General features: G+C 39.6%; 1 protein-coding gene across 2 annotated transcripts in view; it reads right to left on the bottom strand.

Moving 5' to 3' along the window:
* Oct-TyrR (Octopamine-Tyramine receptor) overlaps positions 1–15,921 on the bottom strand; it is a 554,641-nt gene that overhangs the window by 94,442 nt on the left and 444,278 nt on the right. For both annotated transcript variants that reach the window (XM_083134320.1, XM_083134304.1), the window contains exon 3: positions 12,059–12,149. The gene's annotated coding sequence lies outside the window, so the exon portion shown is untranslated. The remainder of the gene's footprint in view (positions 1–12,058; positions 12,150–15,921) is intronic.

The raw sequence follows: 15,921 nt of genomic DNA, 5'->3' as shown, positions 1-15,921 counted from the left end.
ATACAACCAGATGTCGTTATTTGCTCTACAGGGTGCGCAGAAAGTCATGATTGAAAAGTGATGTAATACACTGCACTCTTTTCAATTCGAACTGGAATAATTCGAATCATTCGGTAATTCGAACAGACGTTTATTCCCCTTGATATAGAACCAATGTTAAACATACACGTGTAATTTGAATTTTCAAACCTTTTACTTGTATAATTCTAAGGCAGCTATACAGAGAAAGTCGTAGGGAAGAGAAGTTTGTTTGCTGGTACGCACCCCAACCCTCTTCTCAATTGTTGTGTCTTAATTGCGAACAGTCCTAAATGTTAACAAAGCAAAAATAGTCTTAATTGCGAACACATAAAAGTGACAAATGAATCTGTGTCCTAATTGCGAACACATGGAACTGGAAAACCTGTCTTCAAAAACAAATAAGGGTGGTGACCCAGAAAGACGGTTCGTTTGACTAACAATCTGATTGACTTATCATGGTCTTCAGCTTTGTTATTCCTTGCAAAGTTACTTTCATTCGTGTGTTAATGCCGAGAAAAATTCTTAGTGAAAAAGACGTGAAACTGCTTCAAAAGGAGACACCGGGAAAATAATGACAAGAGATGGAACCACAAAATCTGCAGTGAACTAGGTAGACTACATACAAGAGTGGCAGACGATCTTCGAGGTACTATTGGCAGCAAGTATTGAAATTAAGAATGTTCGCAATTAGAACTGTTCGAAATTAGGACTGTTTGCGATATGACTGTTCGCGATTAGGACTGTTCGCAATTAAGACTGTTTGCAATCAGGACAGCATTTCAATAACGCCCACCCTTTTGTGTGCAGGTGTTCATCCTTGAACCACCTTCCCCACTAGCGAACGATTTGTGAAAGTCTTCTTAACTACTCTCAGTTGTCAGTTGCGATTAATCAGGATACATTGTTCACAATGTCGAAGCGTGGCGGGTATACTAGCTTAACACTATAGATAAAGGAAATTCGTGATTTTGTTAATCGTGTAAAAAGAAACAAAAAAAATCACGAACTTCTGTAAGTGAGAACAGGTAGCTAACGTTATTACACATGTGTATATGATTCTGTGCGTTAATACAGCGTACTTAGTTAAACGTATTTTCCATTGACTAATAGCTTAATTATTATTCTGAGAGGAATTGTGTTTTGCTTGCACTATAGGACCACCCACAAAACACAGAAATTTTTACGGTACTCTCCACAACACGTAGATTATTTTTACTTGTACTGCAGTGCAAAAGTTTTGTTTTATTGATTTTCATTAATAATGCATGTTTTTCACGTTTCCCTTTGACGTTGGAATTAAATAGTAAACTAAAGTGTAAAGTACTCCCCTGAGCTTTGCACCACGCCATGAAGGCGTATAGGGGGTGTGAAGTTAGGGACGAAGATGGGGGTGATGTGATCAGCACCACGCCCATGGCCGCGTTTACACCCCAGAGTTTCCTCCAAGTATCCACTTTATACGATGCTGGGTGGGCGCCGGAGCCGCTTGAACAGGTGGAAAAAAATCACGGTTCTCCCTCGCCGGGGATCGAACCCGGGCCTCTCGCTTGGTAGTCAGACGTGAATTAAATAGAGTCCACTGTATTTTTTTTGTGAACGAAAATGCATTAATCAGTGAAGAAGCTGTATTAAACTGAAGACGATACTTTAAAGAGTGAAATGGGACAAGAATACCTGTAAAAATGAAAGAAAGTTACTTTTAGTAGCATTCTGAAGGACCTCTATCGGAAAACAGACGACTCGTACCACACAACGTAAGTAAGAAATATAGACAGACATTCCTGCCAACCTATGACAACTTTTTACGTCAATTTCTGTTTCGAATAATACCTTCTTGCACAATAAATAGTATCAGATTGCGACTTTTTGCCCACGGTGGACATCTGTGTGTATCTAAACATAAGTTTTCTTATCTTGCTTGACAAATCATGATATCTCAAAGGTGAAACATTTTAAATTGTGATAACAGAATACCTGTCTTAGTACAAAGATTAACTTAGTTCATTTAGTCTCATTCTTTATTGGTCCTTCATGTCGACCTCTTTGGCACAGTGGTTAACACAGCACGGCGTCAAGGATCCTATGTTCGAATCCCGACATAGGTATATTTGTGAGTATCCATTCATCAATTTCATCATTCATCCTCATCGTCGCAATTAGCCAAATGTGGCAGAAAATCGACGTACAATAGCAAAATTCAATCAGTCATTATCTGACTATCCGAAAGAATACAAACCCCCGTAAAGCTATGATATACATCGTGCCACTCACAATCTCGCAAACAAATGTTCTGGGTTCTAGTTCCAGCCAGTAAAAGATAATTTCATTGGGCTAGATTAGATGGTAGCATAAAGAGGTTGATTAAAAAAAAAAGAAACAGTTAAATAACAAAAAAAAAAGAACAAACTACTTTTTATCCTCCCACATAAATTCAGACGATGAGAAAGGGTGATCAAGGGATGACATTCATACGAAAAACAAAGGCTTCTTCTCCCGCAGTGCCTTATGCTAACCCCAACCCCAGATAAATCGGCTTGCAGAGAAATTTTCTGCCCACTGGAATGCCGGTTATTGAGAATTCCAGCGGCGTAGGAAAGACTGTGAGAGTCTGGTGATTTTGTGAAACTATGTCGGAAATATTCAACAATCGACGTATTGAAACTGTACGTTTCGTTGACTCGCTCATAGAAAATATGGCGATTCATAAAGAGAACCGAAGCTATTGTACGACAAGATGGTTTAATTCAACTTGTGTGACCTTGTGGGTTAGTGGATGCTCCAGACCAAAAATTATCTCTTGTCATTGTTGGCCCCGCAGCGTTGAATTGGTCAGTATAATTTGTTAGATTGTAGTGCAGGAACAACACTTATCGCTTAGAATTTAGGCCATGTCTGAAAGTTGCAAGGCCGTACTTGAAAATCTGTCGAATGCCACTTCGACTGCATCGCCAATACGATCAGTATATAAAACTAAGAAGACAGTGTTTCCCCCACATTATAAACAATTATTTCTCACCATAGATTAAAAAGTTCTTATAATTACACACAATAGAAAAACTACAACTAACAAATGGCTGACTCAATTTTCGAACAAGCGAACTAATGTGTACTGTTGCGTACTGCATGCTGCGGGCTCGATTGCTCGCGTACCTGGCGCTTTCGAACTAAACTAGGTGATGACGTCACTTCCGGCAAGACCGTACTTCCAGCTTGCTTTTTTTTAAACCTTTCGGACAGTCTCAGCACTTGGGTTATTTCCGTGTATTAATAGTGTCTCCTACCCGTCCTCCGTATAAAAAAAACTAGATATAATTAAGCTTTTTCCATGTTTTATTTGTGTTCAGCAACTCTGAATTACTATAGAGTAACTCGTGGAATCTATGTGGCTTTTGGCCGTAGACTAGTATAACCTGTCTTCAAGAAGTGGAAATTCACTAGATAATACTGAATGTTAAGAAAATGTATAGTTATTACCGATAACAATATGCGCTCACCAATACAAATGGATATAATTCCAAAATATAACATTCATATTCTATTTTGACATAAGATTACACACTCTTCTCTACAAGGCAAAACTGTCAGCTCGAACATTGCTTGCGTGGCGTGAGGGTGTGTTACTTACAAGCAATTGTAAGATTTAGAAACGTAGCTGTATCTGTGAGTACACAAAGAGATTGGCTAGAAATGTCTTCTTTAGATCTAGTTGTTCATATAGTCTCACTAAATAACAGGCGAAGAAAATTATCTTTTAAAAAATCATGTAATTCGAAGCGTGAATATTGTATAGTACATAAATTTAATACAATGCCTTTGTTGAAGAGCAGATTTTTCGGAAAGCGTGCCTAAAATAGAAAAGCTTTCAAAAAGATAAGAATTAGACACTCATAACCCACGAAATCAAACCCAGTAAACACTTACATTACTGCCGGAAAAGTTATTATGATAAGGCGGCCTTAATGGTTTAATGTTTAATGCCGTAAAATAAGCAGACACACTTAAGAAATACTATCAACTATCTTCGATGTACAGTACAGGTCACATTGGGCATGAAATATTCCATACATCCCTTTCCTTTCCCCCCCTGTCTTGTACTTTATTTACATCCCTTAGTTTCCTTTCTTTCTCCTCTCTTTCCTTTCTTAACATCTTCTTCCTTCATTTCTCTTCTTATTTCTAGCCTTATCATCCCCTTTTTTCATGTCTCTTCTCTCTTTTCAATGGTCTCTTGTCTTTACATTACTTCTCTAATCTACCCTTATCTTTTCTTTTCGCTCCCAAATGTCAACCTTTGGACCAATAACTAGCATAATCCTCTGTAAGGCTTTGGCCGTGTTCTGCCCTTGTGTGTTTAAATCTTCTCTTCTCTTTTTACATATTTCTTCATCTCTCCACTCCCCTTTCATTCCCTTTTCTTCTCTTTATAACTTTTTCTTTTTAGTCTCTTCCCATTTCTCATTATGCCTACATTTATCTTCTTAACATCTCTTTTCTTCCGTTCTCTTATATTTTCTTCTATTCTCTTTACATCTCTTCTCCATCTCACTTCTCATCTTCTCTTTTCTTTTCCATATGGATTAATATTTACTAGGAACAAGTTGAGGGTACTGGTATGTAATCTGTTCATGCTGTACAGCATATCTTCCGATTCTTCTGACTTCCGTTAAAGACAATTCCGCAACACACAGCCTTAGCTATTTTGATATACTCCATTCAGGTCGTACAACTCTATTTTTAATCTTATTTTCCATTTATTTTCTGTTTGCATTTTTTCTACATGTTTCACGGCCTGCTTTAACGCCCTGTGTTTTCTCTGAGCGATGATTACCACGAGCTTCTCTTGCCATGCATACACCTTACATCTGATTGCTTGATTGATGTGGTTTATTTTAGTTCGCTTTTCTGTTACTTTTGGCTAATAGGAAAAATGAGGATGGGTGATGAGATAGAATTGATCAGGGAACACTAAATCTGCCATGTTGGGATTCGAAAGCAGGATCCCTGCTCTCGTAGCGTTCTCTGCTCACTACCACACCACGGGGTCGGCCGAAGATGAGGATGAGTGATGATATGGTGGAATTGATGAAGAGACACTCGGGACTCATCGATGGCACGTGGTATCGTCGTCGCCTTGTAAGCAAGGGATACCGAATTCGATACTCGGTGGAGGCACAGTGGTTAGATGGTGGATGCTTAATGTAATGCGCTGTGCATTCCTGCGCATGCGCAGCAGAAGGAATACTGATGAGGGCGAAGCCTTCCCAGCTACATCAGGCGGATGATGCGCAGAAAGTGTAGATCCAGTCACGACTAGCCTTTCTGTTCATAAAGTAGGATTTAAACAACAAATCAATGGAATCCAAGGAAGGGACACTCGAAGAGATCAACCATTTCTAGGTCGGGATTCGAACCCGAGACCCCTGGCGTCGTAGCGCGCTGTCTTAACCACTCCGCCACGGAGGTCGGCACACAGAACATCTTCATCCGTTATTCCATCATGAATGCTGGAACGTATACACCTTTCACCACCAAAACAATATCATTGCGAGTTCCTTTCCACAACGCCCCTACCCGACGTGGAGAAAAAGGGTGTTGAAGATGTATGTCGCCAAACTCTCTCTCGGCCCTTTCTCTCTTTAGCGCGGACTTTGGAGAACGATTCGATCGAAGCTCTTTCAAAAGTCTGTAAAGAAAGTGCGCGGGGAAGAAGCTGCCATTCCCACTAACTTTGGTGGACCCTCAAGAGCTCCGGTTGAATTAGTCGCTGTTCAGAGAGACGAAATGAACTGCCACACGCAGCTCCCGGTGTTTCCACCCAAGTGCTAGGCTCGCAGCAGAGGAACCGATCTTCCCTGAAAATTTGAAGCTTTTCACGAAAGGATTTGCAATCTCTTTCCGTCCTTCTCCTTCCTTTATCCACAATTTATCACTTTTTCCTCTTCGTCTAATATTTATTTATTACGTATTTTAATGTTATGTTGTTTACTCTGGACTTGAAATCACTCTGCGTTCAAGGGAAGGCGAAAGTACGTTCAAAAACAGTGCAAAAACACTGCGCCGACTTTCGTGGCGTAGTAGTTATTACAGCGCGCTACGACGTCAGGGGTGTCAGGTTCGAATCCCGGCCTGGGCATACTCTCCACGTACTAAAATGAACGAAGGCAAGGATTTCATTAACCTTTTCTTGAAATCCTTGCCTTCACTCATTCTCACCCAACAGATTGGTAGGTGCCAGGGCTTGTCCCGAGTTGATACCTTCCTGGTGATGAGACCTTCTCGAGAAAAGGTTTATTTATTTATTTACTTAAAGTTTCAGATACAGTACTGAAAGACCATTTTATACTGAAACTGTAGCAACAAGAAGAAAACAAAAGAATAATGAAAATTAAAATTAAAAATAACAACAACAAAACAAGACAATACAAGATGGCAGACGAAAAAAAAGAAATTGTTACACGTACATTCTTAGCGAATGTCGGAAACTGTGTTCTGACAAGAAAATATCGGTATTTACGGGCAGGTTATTATATAAGTGGGGGAGCCTATAGTAAAGAGACCGCTGTAGGAGAGAGCGCCTTGTAGCGGGAATGTGAAATAACTTTACGTTGCGGGTTGGCTGTGCGGGTACTCGTAGATGAAATTGGTTGACAAGGAATTCAGTTTTAATTTTTATGAAATAGAGACGGATCTTTCAAAAGAATCAGGAGAACTCCTAGGTTCTGGATTAAAAGAAAATAATCTATTGGCACCGGGTACCTCTTACTTGTGGTTTAGAAAGACAGAAGCAGATTTCATTCCATACTTTTCTGAACAAAGGGGGTTAGTATACTGTTGATGGAGATTGAATATGTAGGATGAGGTTAAGGATTGGAGACTATTCATCGACTTCTCCAAGAGAAGCCTCAAGTCAGATAGTTGGAAACTGATGAAAGAGAATGATTTTGAAATTACGATAAACACAGTTGAAAAATAAGCCTGGAATGGTTTCAAAGAAGTTGTGAAGAAATTTCTTGGTAACTTTAGAGGTCCCAAATTTAAGTGTATTGTGAAAAACATGTTGATAAAATTCATAGATTTTGGTTCTTCCATGAGTTTGAAATTGCACTTCCTGAATTCTCATTTGGACTACTTTCCTGAGAATCTGGGTGCCGTAAGCAAGAAGGAAGGGGAGAAATTTCATCAAAATATCAAAGAGATGGTGTCAGGGTGTTAAACACAAACATGTTAGCAGACTACTGTAGGATGCTGCACGGGGATCCTCCGCAATCCAGCCACAAGAGACAAAGTGGAAGAAGGAGTCCCCGCGGGGAAATAAAAAAGCAGCAGTAGGACCTGTAAATGCCGATAAGTGTCGGCAAAGATATTTTCAATTATTTATGGCCTACTGGAAATATTTTTAAAAAAAATATCTTGCAGCTGTTTTGAACTTTCGATTACATTTATTTGACGATTTATGATTATCCAATATAGAGAGAATGGACACTTTCCGTGCAGCTGTGATTCACTTTTGTGGATAATCCTTACGTGATAGAGAAAAATGGATGTTATATTTGAAATCAGCATATTAAAAAACATAAGAATAAGCCCTCAGATTTCAAACAGTTTTAAGTGACCCAAAATTTGCAGAGTAATGTTATTCCTCAAGGAGTTCTACGGGTTTAAAGATTGCAGTATACATTCTGACGGCGGCCATATTGATGACGTCATTTCTCCGAATAGAAATAGAACTAGGAGAACAGGATATTAGATATATAAACAGTGAAATAGAGATAGAGAGAGGGGAAAGAGAATATAAAAAGAAATGGATGCACAGTAGAATAAGAGATACAAGCAGAGATAAATAGAGAGAGAGAGACGAGAGAGAAGAAAATAGCGAAAACGAGACATGCAGAAAGAGAGAATGAGAGAAGAAAAGCTAGATGCCGAGAGACTGAAAAATATACTCTCACACACAGAGAACGAGAGTGAGAGAAGAACGAGACAAGGAGAAGAAAAGAGAAAGGAAAAGAAATAGGACGAAGCACAAAGAGGAGATAGATAAAAAATAGAGCGGACAACAGAGGGAGAGATTGAGAAAGAAGGGGAAAGGAGAGAGAGATAAAGAGGAATATAAAGAATACGAAACACGTGCAGAGTGAAGCAAAAAAATAGATAAGGGGAAAGATAAATTAGACATATGGAGAAGAAAGAAAGGAGAGAGATATTTATGCAAATTTGCAAATAGCATTTTCTAGTCAAGAAATGCCTTTCAATTCTTAAAATTCCACCTTCTATAAGACGTGAGCGACATGGAATAAATTTGCCACGCACAGAGTGCAATCATCGCATTAACAGAAGCGGCTACTCATTACGAGCAGATCACGAAAGCTCCCAAATATGCAGGAATGCTGCGTGCTTTCTTAATTTCACGGTCCAACCGATTAAAGCGACAGATTGTCGCGATACTCCGGACTCACTTTATTCACACTTAAGAGCCCCACCTTCTTCCTGCTCGTAAAAAAAGAAACCCTTAATGGACTATTCAATGCTAATGGTGCACGGTAATGATTTGTCGCTCCCACGGGCGTTGCTATGGTGATGCTTCGGAAACATGGGGAAAAGCTAAGATGAAAGTGGAGACGTTACGATTTAAGTTTCTATCAGAAATTTCTGTGGAAGCTGAATTTACGCCACTATGTATATTAAGAACGCACGGCGTAAGCTGTACTTAGAGGCTTTTTTCTGATTTTTTTTAAAAGGAGATAATTTCATATACGAGGGGCGTTCAAAATATAAGGGACGGTTTCGTTTCCAGTCTAAAGCTTCTGAATTTGTTTGAACTTGCACTAGAATCTATTTCTTACAAACCTGAAGCTCAATCAATCTGCACCGGCTTTCCTAACACCTTTTCTTCTTAATGATCAAAATAGTGCAGTAACTAGATTCTATTGTTGTTGTTGAGTTGGTGTTTTAAGTCCACTTTATGCACAGTAAGGCTAATCGGGACTGGACCTACAGTTTAAAGTGGGATCCGAACTACTTGTGCCTCCACCGGGTATCGAGCCCGGGACCCCTTGATTACAAGGCGATGGCCTCACCACTGCGTCATGCGGGAGGCCTAAATTGGATTCTGAATGATGGGACAATGCATATCCCATATCTAATTAACTCTAGCATTACTAAACACGAAGGTAATCTAGTGTACAGCATGCGTCTCTAAGAGATACTCCCAATCGCATTCGCATTACATAATCCCTGTATTCAAAGGCGTGCGCACGGAGGCTGCCAGGGGTGTTTGGACAGTTCCTAATGTGTCCTCAAAAAATTGGAAAATATAGGAACTACCATTAAAATAATGAAAATAATATCCGTGTTAAGGAAGGAATTTAGTTTCATTAGAGATACCTCTCTCTCTCTCTCTTTTTCTCCATCGCCAATGCAATGCGATTGTTAACTATGCTAATCAGTAATCACTGGGTAACGGATTTTGAGGTGCAAAATTATGGTCGGGAAAGGGAAGAAAAGGCTCTGAAGATGTTCTCGAAAAGGTGCATAAAAGGTGTTGATAAAATGCCTTTATTCAATGCTCTCTTTTTTTGCACGTACTGTATATAATGCGCGCGGACTGCATAGAGAACTGTAGTTCTCCCGAATAGGTTTTGTTGAAGTTTGTGTTTTCTCTCGCGGGTTTCGCTACATTATCTTGGGAATTATTTGGGGTACAATGATTATATTATACCATTTCATAGCTCTCGTTCTGTTCTACGAAATAAGACTTTATGAAGAATGAAAATAATTTATTTTTCTGTACAATTTTTTTTTTTTTTTGACATGAAAGAAAAGGAAGGAAAAAGGTTGCTGAAGCATCAATGAGGGTGTAAGAAGGGGATAAATGTGCTGATCTCACGAAAAGGTGCAACAAAGTGTGTTCATTTTACTTTATTTCATGTCCTAAAATACATATCTCAAACGATCGGTATGAAAACAGCTATTTATTTTTGGAAAGGTACTGCACATGAAAACCCGTTCCCTAGTAATCACGTGGTAAAGAAGATGTTTTTCACTTTGTACACCACACAGAGCTAATCCAGGAGTCGGCCCGCACTTATCCCCTCCCGAGCACAGGCTCGATAGCTAATACAACCTTCTTCAACTCACAAGGCTTATTTGTTTATTTACATAAAAAGGAGACTGCAGTATCCAATTCGCACCCACAAGAAAAACAACACAAGAAAAACAAATGCAAACCAATTTGTGAAGGAACTCTGTGCAGTTTGGTCTAATAACGGCAAATATTAATTATGAGTTGTTTTTGTTGAGTAAGATGGATGAAGATTTTCTTACAGCAATGACGTTTAATAATCTAAATATGTCACAGTGATAAGAAAACAGGAGCTAAAGTGATAACCAATGCTCACAGACGATGATGTTAATATATCATCTTCATGTACGTAATACTTTCTGTGAAAAAAGAATATTATTATACGACAATTAGGCTAACATTGTCAAGATAGGCAATTGAAATTTTCCCGGAGGTTATCCAATCCATACAACGAACATTGCTCTGAGCACAGGATGCCTTAATGTTTGTTATAACCATAGGTTCACTCGCAGTTATCTACACCAGTGATTCTCGGCCATTTTGATCACTATTCTCCCGGAAAAGCTAGAAGGAAAAGACAACAGAACAACGGAATGGATCGAGAACAGCATCAATAAGGAAGCAGTGTCTGTCCTTCAAGTTAGGAACTTGAGAGCAACTCAAAACACGACGTATTAGATGAAGACAGTTTGGCAAGTATGGCCCGATATGGAGAGTCATATGTACAGATAAGTACAACCTTGATAAGCTTTAAGTACTAAAGTTATCACATTGAGACTTTATATAAACTTCGAATAAACTTTGTATTCAAATTAGGGCTGAGCCGATACCAGCATTTGCCGATACCGATTCCGATACCTTAACCAATTCCAACCGATACCGATACCGAAACTTGTATAATTCCAGTTTAAATTAACAAAGACAAGTTACCGAGTCACAAAACTCATCACATCACATTCTATTAATGATATGAAATACTCCAAAAGTATCCTCATGTAACATTATATCACTTAAAATATCCTGTGACATTTTATGTGAACTTCTTTCTACCCCAGAGGATGCAAAAGAAGAAGAAGAAGAAGTTTTCTGTACGTTACAAGCATTGTTAAAGTGTTGCAGATACGCCGAAGAAATCAGTGGATTATTATACAAGGTTCCCCTGCTACATTTCACGATCCCCAATTTCATTATACATGTCTTTAAGTGGAGAGAAAGTTATAGTGTGTAAAATAAAATTTATGTAGTGCGTATAGCGTACAGCTTGCACAAGGAAAGCAAATTAAATACAAATTTAAACAACTATTCTTATCGTTTGGATTAACATGGAGAGGGAGGAAAACGACGGAAAAATATATACAAATACAGATCTGCATATTTAATGCTCATTTGGAAGCTCTGTATATGCACTGCTGATCATTATTCTCTGTCATTTGCAATAAAAACAAGTCACTGCAGTGTCGGCATCGGGCAGCAGTCACACAGAAGGGTAGAATTCAAGAAGAAAATCCACAACCCTCCCTCCCACAGTGACGTTCATCCCTTTCCCAGGAACTCCGGAATGAGACTAGCATATTATAATAATGCTGGTTTTGATCCACGAGTGGTTTCTTTTATTTCCACATTGCGTTGACCACCAGGCAGTTACATGCCTTCAATGCCACGTTTGGGCGCAGCGCTTTCGCTTTAGCCCTGCCTTTGATCTTGTCATCTGCTTCCCAGGAGGGTGCATCATTTTCGGAAATGTACATGGAATTCTTGTGCGGTACTCCAACCGGTCACAAGGAAGGGTGAACGAACCTTTGAGAAGGACAAATCTTGGCAAATGAGTTGTTTCTCTTGGCCGCTCTAGCCACTCAAAATCTTTGGTATCGGTGATACCAACCGATACTTACCGATAGCGAAATATCGGTATCGGTCATCCCTAATTCAAATATTTTAAAAATGATTACTACTTACTGCTTGATGGACACTTCTTGAATGATTCTTGTCTATATTTTCTTCATGGAGGGACTTTGGTTCACATGTGGACCGCACACAAACTAACCACCTGCAAGGAGAAATGAAAAAAAATAGTAAATGTGAAACTGTAGATATTGCAACGACAATGCTGCTTAACTGTAGACTTGGTCATCTGTCCGTAAGAGCGCTAACGTATGAACTTGTGTACTGCAGAGCGAGAAGCGGTACTGTAGCGTCGTAATAGGGGTGGAAAAGAGGGAGTGAGCTAAGCAGGAGGCTTCGTCGGTTGCGTTCGAGCGTTGGAAAACCTCTAGTCATCTGATTCTAAGTAATAGCGCAGTGTTGCATTGTTTGGTTCACTGACTTTGTTAATTTTACTTCCCTTTTTTGCAACTTTTGGCTAGTTCCGAAGATGAGTATGACTGATGACATGATGAAAAAGATGAAGGGACACTCACATAAAACACCCATACCCAGGCCGATATATGAACCCGGACTCCTAACGTCATGGCGTGATGTGCAAAGTCAATTAATCAATAAAGCGACTTTAATTAAGTATGTAATGAAATTCATTAATCATAAAATATAAATGGGCAACTTGTGCAATTAAGTAACTTCCAAAGCAATTACTTTTACCTTGTAATCAAGGGGTCCCGGGTTCGATACCCGATGGAGGCACATAGTGGTTCGGATCCCACTTTAAACTGTAGGTCCAGTCCCGATTATCCTTACTGTGCATAAAGTGGACTTAAACACGAAGTTAATTTCTTTGACCACCGCATAAGTCAAAGAGGAAACTTGATCAACAAAGCAGCAGTAAATATATACATATACATATATATATATATAAACATATATTATTTTTTTACTAAGTAAACATATACATTACCAACTAAGTAATTAAAATTCTAAACCAGTTACTTTCCTCCAATTAATTAAATGTATGAAGCAAGTATGTGCAAATGTAAGCCAGTTATTCTTACCAGTAACTTGGTGAAGACTGGCCGGTATTTCCCTGGCAAAGCGACAAACTAAATTGAAGCAAGGGGTCAGTTTGCGATAGTAAATACCCTCACCATTGTACCTTAGGCGTATTACCCTATTTAATCCGTTTTTTATGTAAGTAAAGGGCTGGATCCAAATTGCTATTCATAATTAATCGAGAATAAAAGTTTTTATGGGCTTGGAACTTCTTATATAGCCTTTGTTATAAGTCAGAATCCCTATCCTGTAGGGAGGAATTCCTTTAAAACTACGAGAAGATCAAAGCAGAATCTGGACCTCTTAATTATAAAGCGATGCTCAGATTCTGGATTCCAGAAGAAGCTAAAGGGTTGAGGAAGAGGAAGAACTTCCACTACGTCACACAGGAACCATTTATTGGTCCTTCAGTTGCCGAAAAGACTGGGAAATAAATGGTAAACAAATTCCCTCATGTAAATAAGCTGAAGTTTTTCCTCTCTCGGGATGGGAACTTTACGAAACAACGGCCTGGAGGGATTCGCTTTTCAACATTTGACGACCAACTTGCTGATGATCTATCTCCTCTCCTCTTTCAACTTTGATTTTTCTCAGAATTATGGGAAGTTCTTTATAACGAAAGAGGCTTCTCAGAAAGGGATGGATTGCTGGAGAAAAAAATTCTTCTTCGTTTCCGTTCAGTTCGAAAGGTCGCTCGCTAGATGGCTCTACGAGTTTCATTTAACGAGAATGCTTCTATACGTCTCTCCCATTTGCCTTCTCGTAACTTCTTGTTCGGATGCTAGAGGAGCATTCAGGAGGAACCGGAACGCATGCTGCGAAAGAAGAGACACTTGCTGTTTCCTTGTCAACGCGATGAACATGAAACCACGAGAACTTCTACTCTGTGGTCTCCCAATTTATTCTTTCCTCTGAAAACGTCTGGAGCAAACACGAGTGTCTTTCAAAGCTCCTGCAAGGAAAATGGCTCAGAGGCTTTATTATAATAGAATTGTATAAACAAGGTCAGATTCATATGTAATAAAATTCTCGAATAAACTAAAGAGGTAGAAAGGCGATACTAAATAACAAATATGCCATAAAAATTAGCAAAAGGTCGTTATTATGAACTTGAATTTCCGAAATATACAATGAAACGTGGAGGGTGGAAATACGAGAGCTATTTCAAAAGTTTCGCGTACTGCGCATGCGCGGTCGGCAGAATGATACATTCGCTCCAATTTGTGACCCAGCTAACTGTTACAGAAAAATCTGCCTAGAATTAAAAAAAATAGAACTGATCTTATCGCTGTTCTCGCTTTGCAAGGTACTCTCGTGTTGCCTGTAGAGTACAGACACTGTGAATAAGAACTGCTCACCCATCCCCCCTACTGCCCGGACATGGACCTCCCTCAGTTTGATTCAGTTCCCTTTAGGGCCTCTCTGTTGGAAAAACATTAAGAACGATATATATATATATATATATATACCGGATGGTCCAAAAGTCCCGGAACTGTTACATATCGTGAGAAATACACATCGAATCGGAAAACGAAAAAATGCGTGTTTAATAAGTGAAAGAAAGCTATTCAATGATATCACACTTGATTCTCCTAGCTCAATTAGGAACGGAGATATGACGAATTTAAATTTTAGCTCGTTCGACTCGGAATGAAGTCCTCTTTCCGATTCTATAATACAAAATGGGGGTTTCCATTTAAAATTTCACAGTTGCCCCCCGCCCCGGAATCAAGTGTGATTGATTGATTGATTGATTGATTTAGTTTATTTTACTTCGCGTTTTGTGCCTCTTGGCTAATTTGCGAAGATGGGGATGAGGGATGAAATGATGAAATGGATGAAAATGGACATTCACAAACAACCATACCCGACCGGGATTCGAACCCGGGACCCTTGGCGTCGCAGCGCGATGTGCTAACCACTCGGCCACAGGGTCGGGCTGGAATCAAGTGTGATATCATTGAATAGCTTTCTTTCACTTATTAAACACGTATTTTTTCGTTTTCCGATTCTATGTGTATTTCTCACGTTATGTGACGGTTCCGGGACCCCTGGACCACCCGGTATCGGTATATATATATTGAAGTGTGACTCGGCGAACAGCTTGGGGATTGTTTGAGTCACAATGGATTGTAGCAAATTACGTAAAGCGAGAGGTTTTTATTTTATAACTTAACTGGCCTACTCTGTCAAGAAGAGGGAATGCAGAGCTAAGCTATCTCCACACTTACCGTGACCCGATCGTGGTGATGCTCAATGTAAGGTCCTGGGTTCGAGTTGCAACTTATTGAGGCGTCTCGCGCCTTAAGTTGTACGCCGCCTCGAACTGCTTCGCCGAAGTGTCCACTATACTCGATGAATTCTGATTCCAGACTGAGAGCGTGTTTTATTGTTCGGGACGATTTATACTTTCTTACGATCCTGTGTCTCTGGCATCTCATCGAGAGGTTAAAGCCTCTATCCTCCACGGAAAGTCCCCAAAGGATGTGAGGCCAGGATTACATACTCAGCGGTATGCAGCTTCATCGTTGAATGGTTCGATCGTTGATCAGTGTGGAGAAGTGGGTAAGCAGAGCTTTTCCAGATTTCGCTCGGTATCACAAACTTTATAGGTTTGCTGATAATGTACAAGTTTCGAAAGCCGCCAATATTAAATTTCTGTACATTGGAATAGTACTTCCCTGCACATTTATTCTCGGTTTCTTACTTTTCAATTTTACGTTATGTACAGTCACGGTCACTTTTGGATTCTAAGGATCCTACGTGAATTCAATGAGATTGTTACAACCCTGAAGTGTCAGTGACTGTACAACATGAACATCCATATTCAAACCTGGTGTCATAGCGGACTGCGTTGTCCAAAATTCTGCCCGAGTTGG

This window comes from Lepisma saccharinum, chromosome 1 (assembly GCF_977018435.1).
Source record: "Lepisma saccharinum chromosome 1, izLepSacc3.1, whole genome shotgun sequence".
Taxonomy (NCBI): domain Eukaryota; kingdom Metazoa; phylum Arthropoda; class Insecta; order Zygentoma; family Lepismatidae; genus Lepisma; species Lepisma saccharinum.
This window is presented reverse-complemented; position numbering and strand designations above follow the sequence as displayed.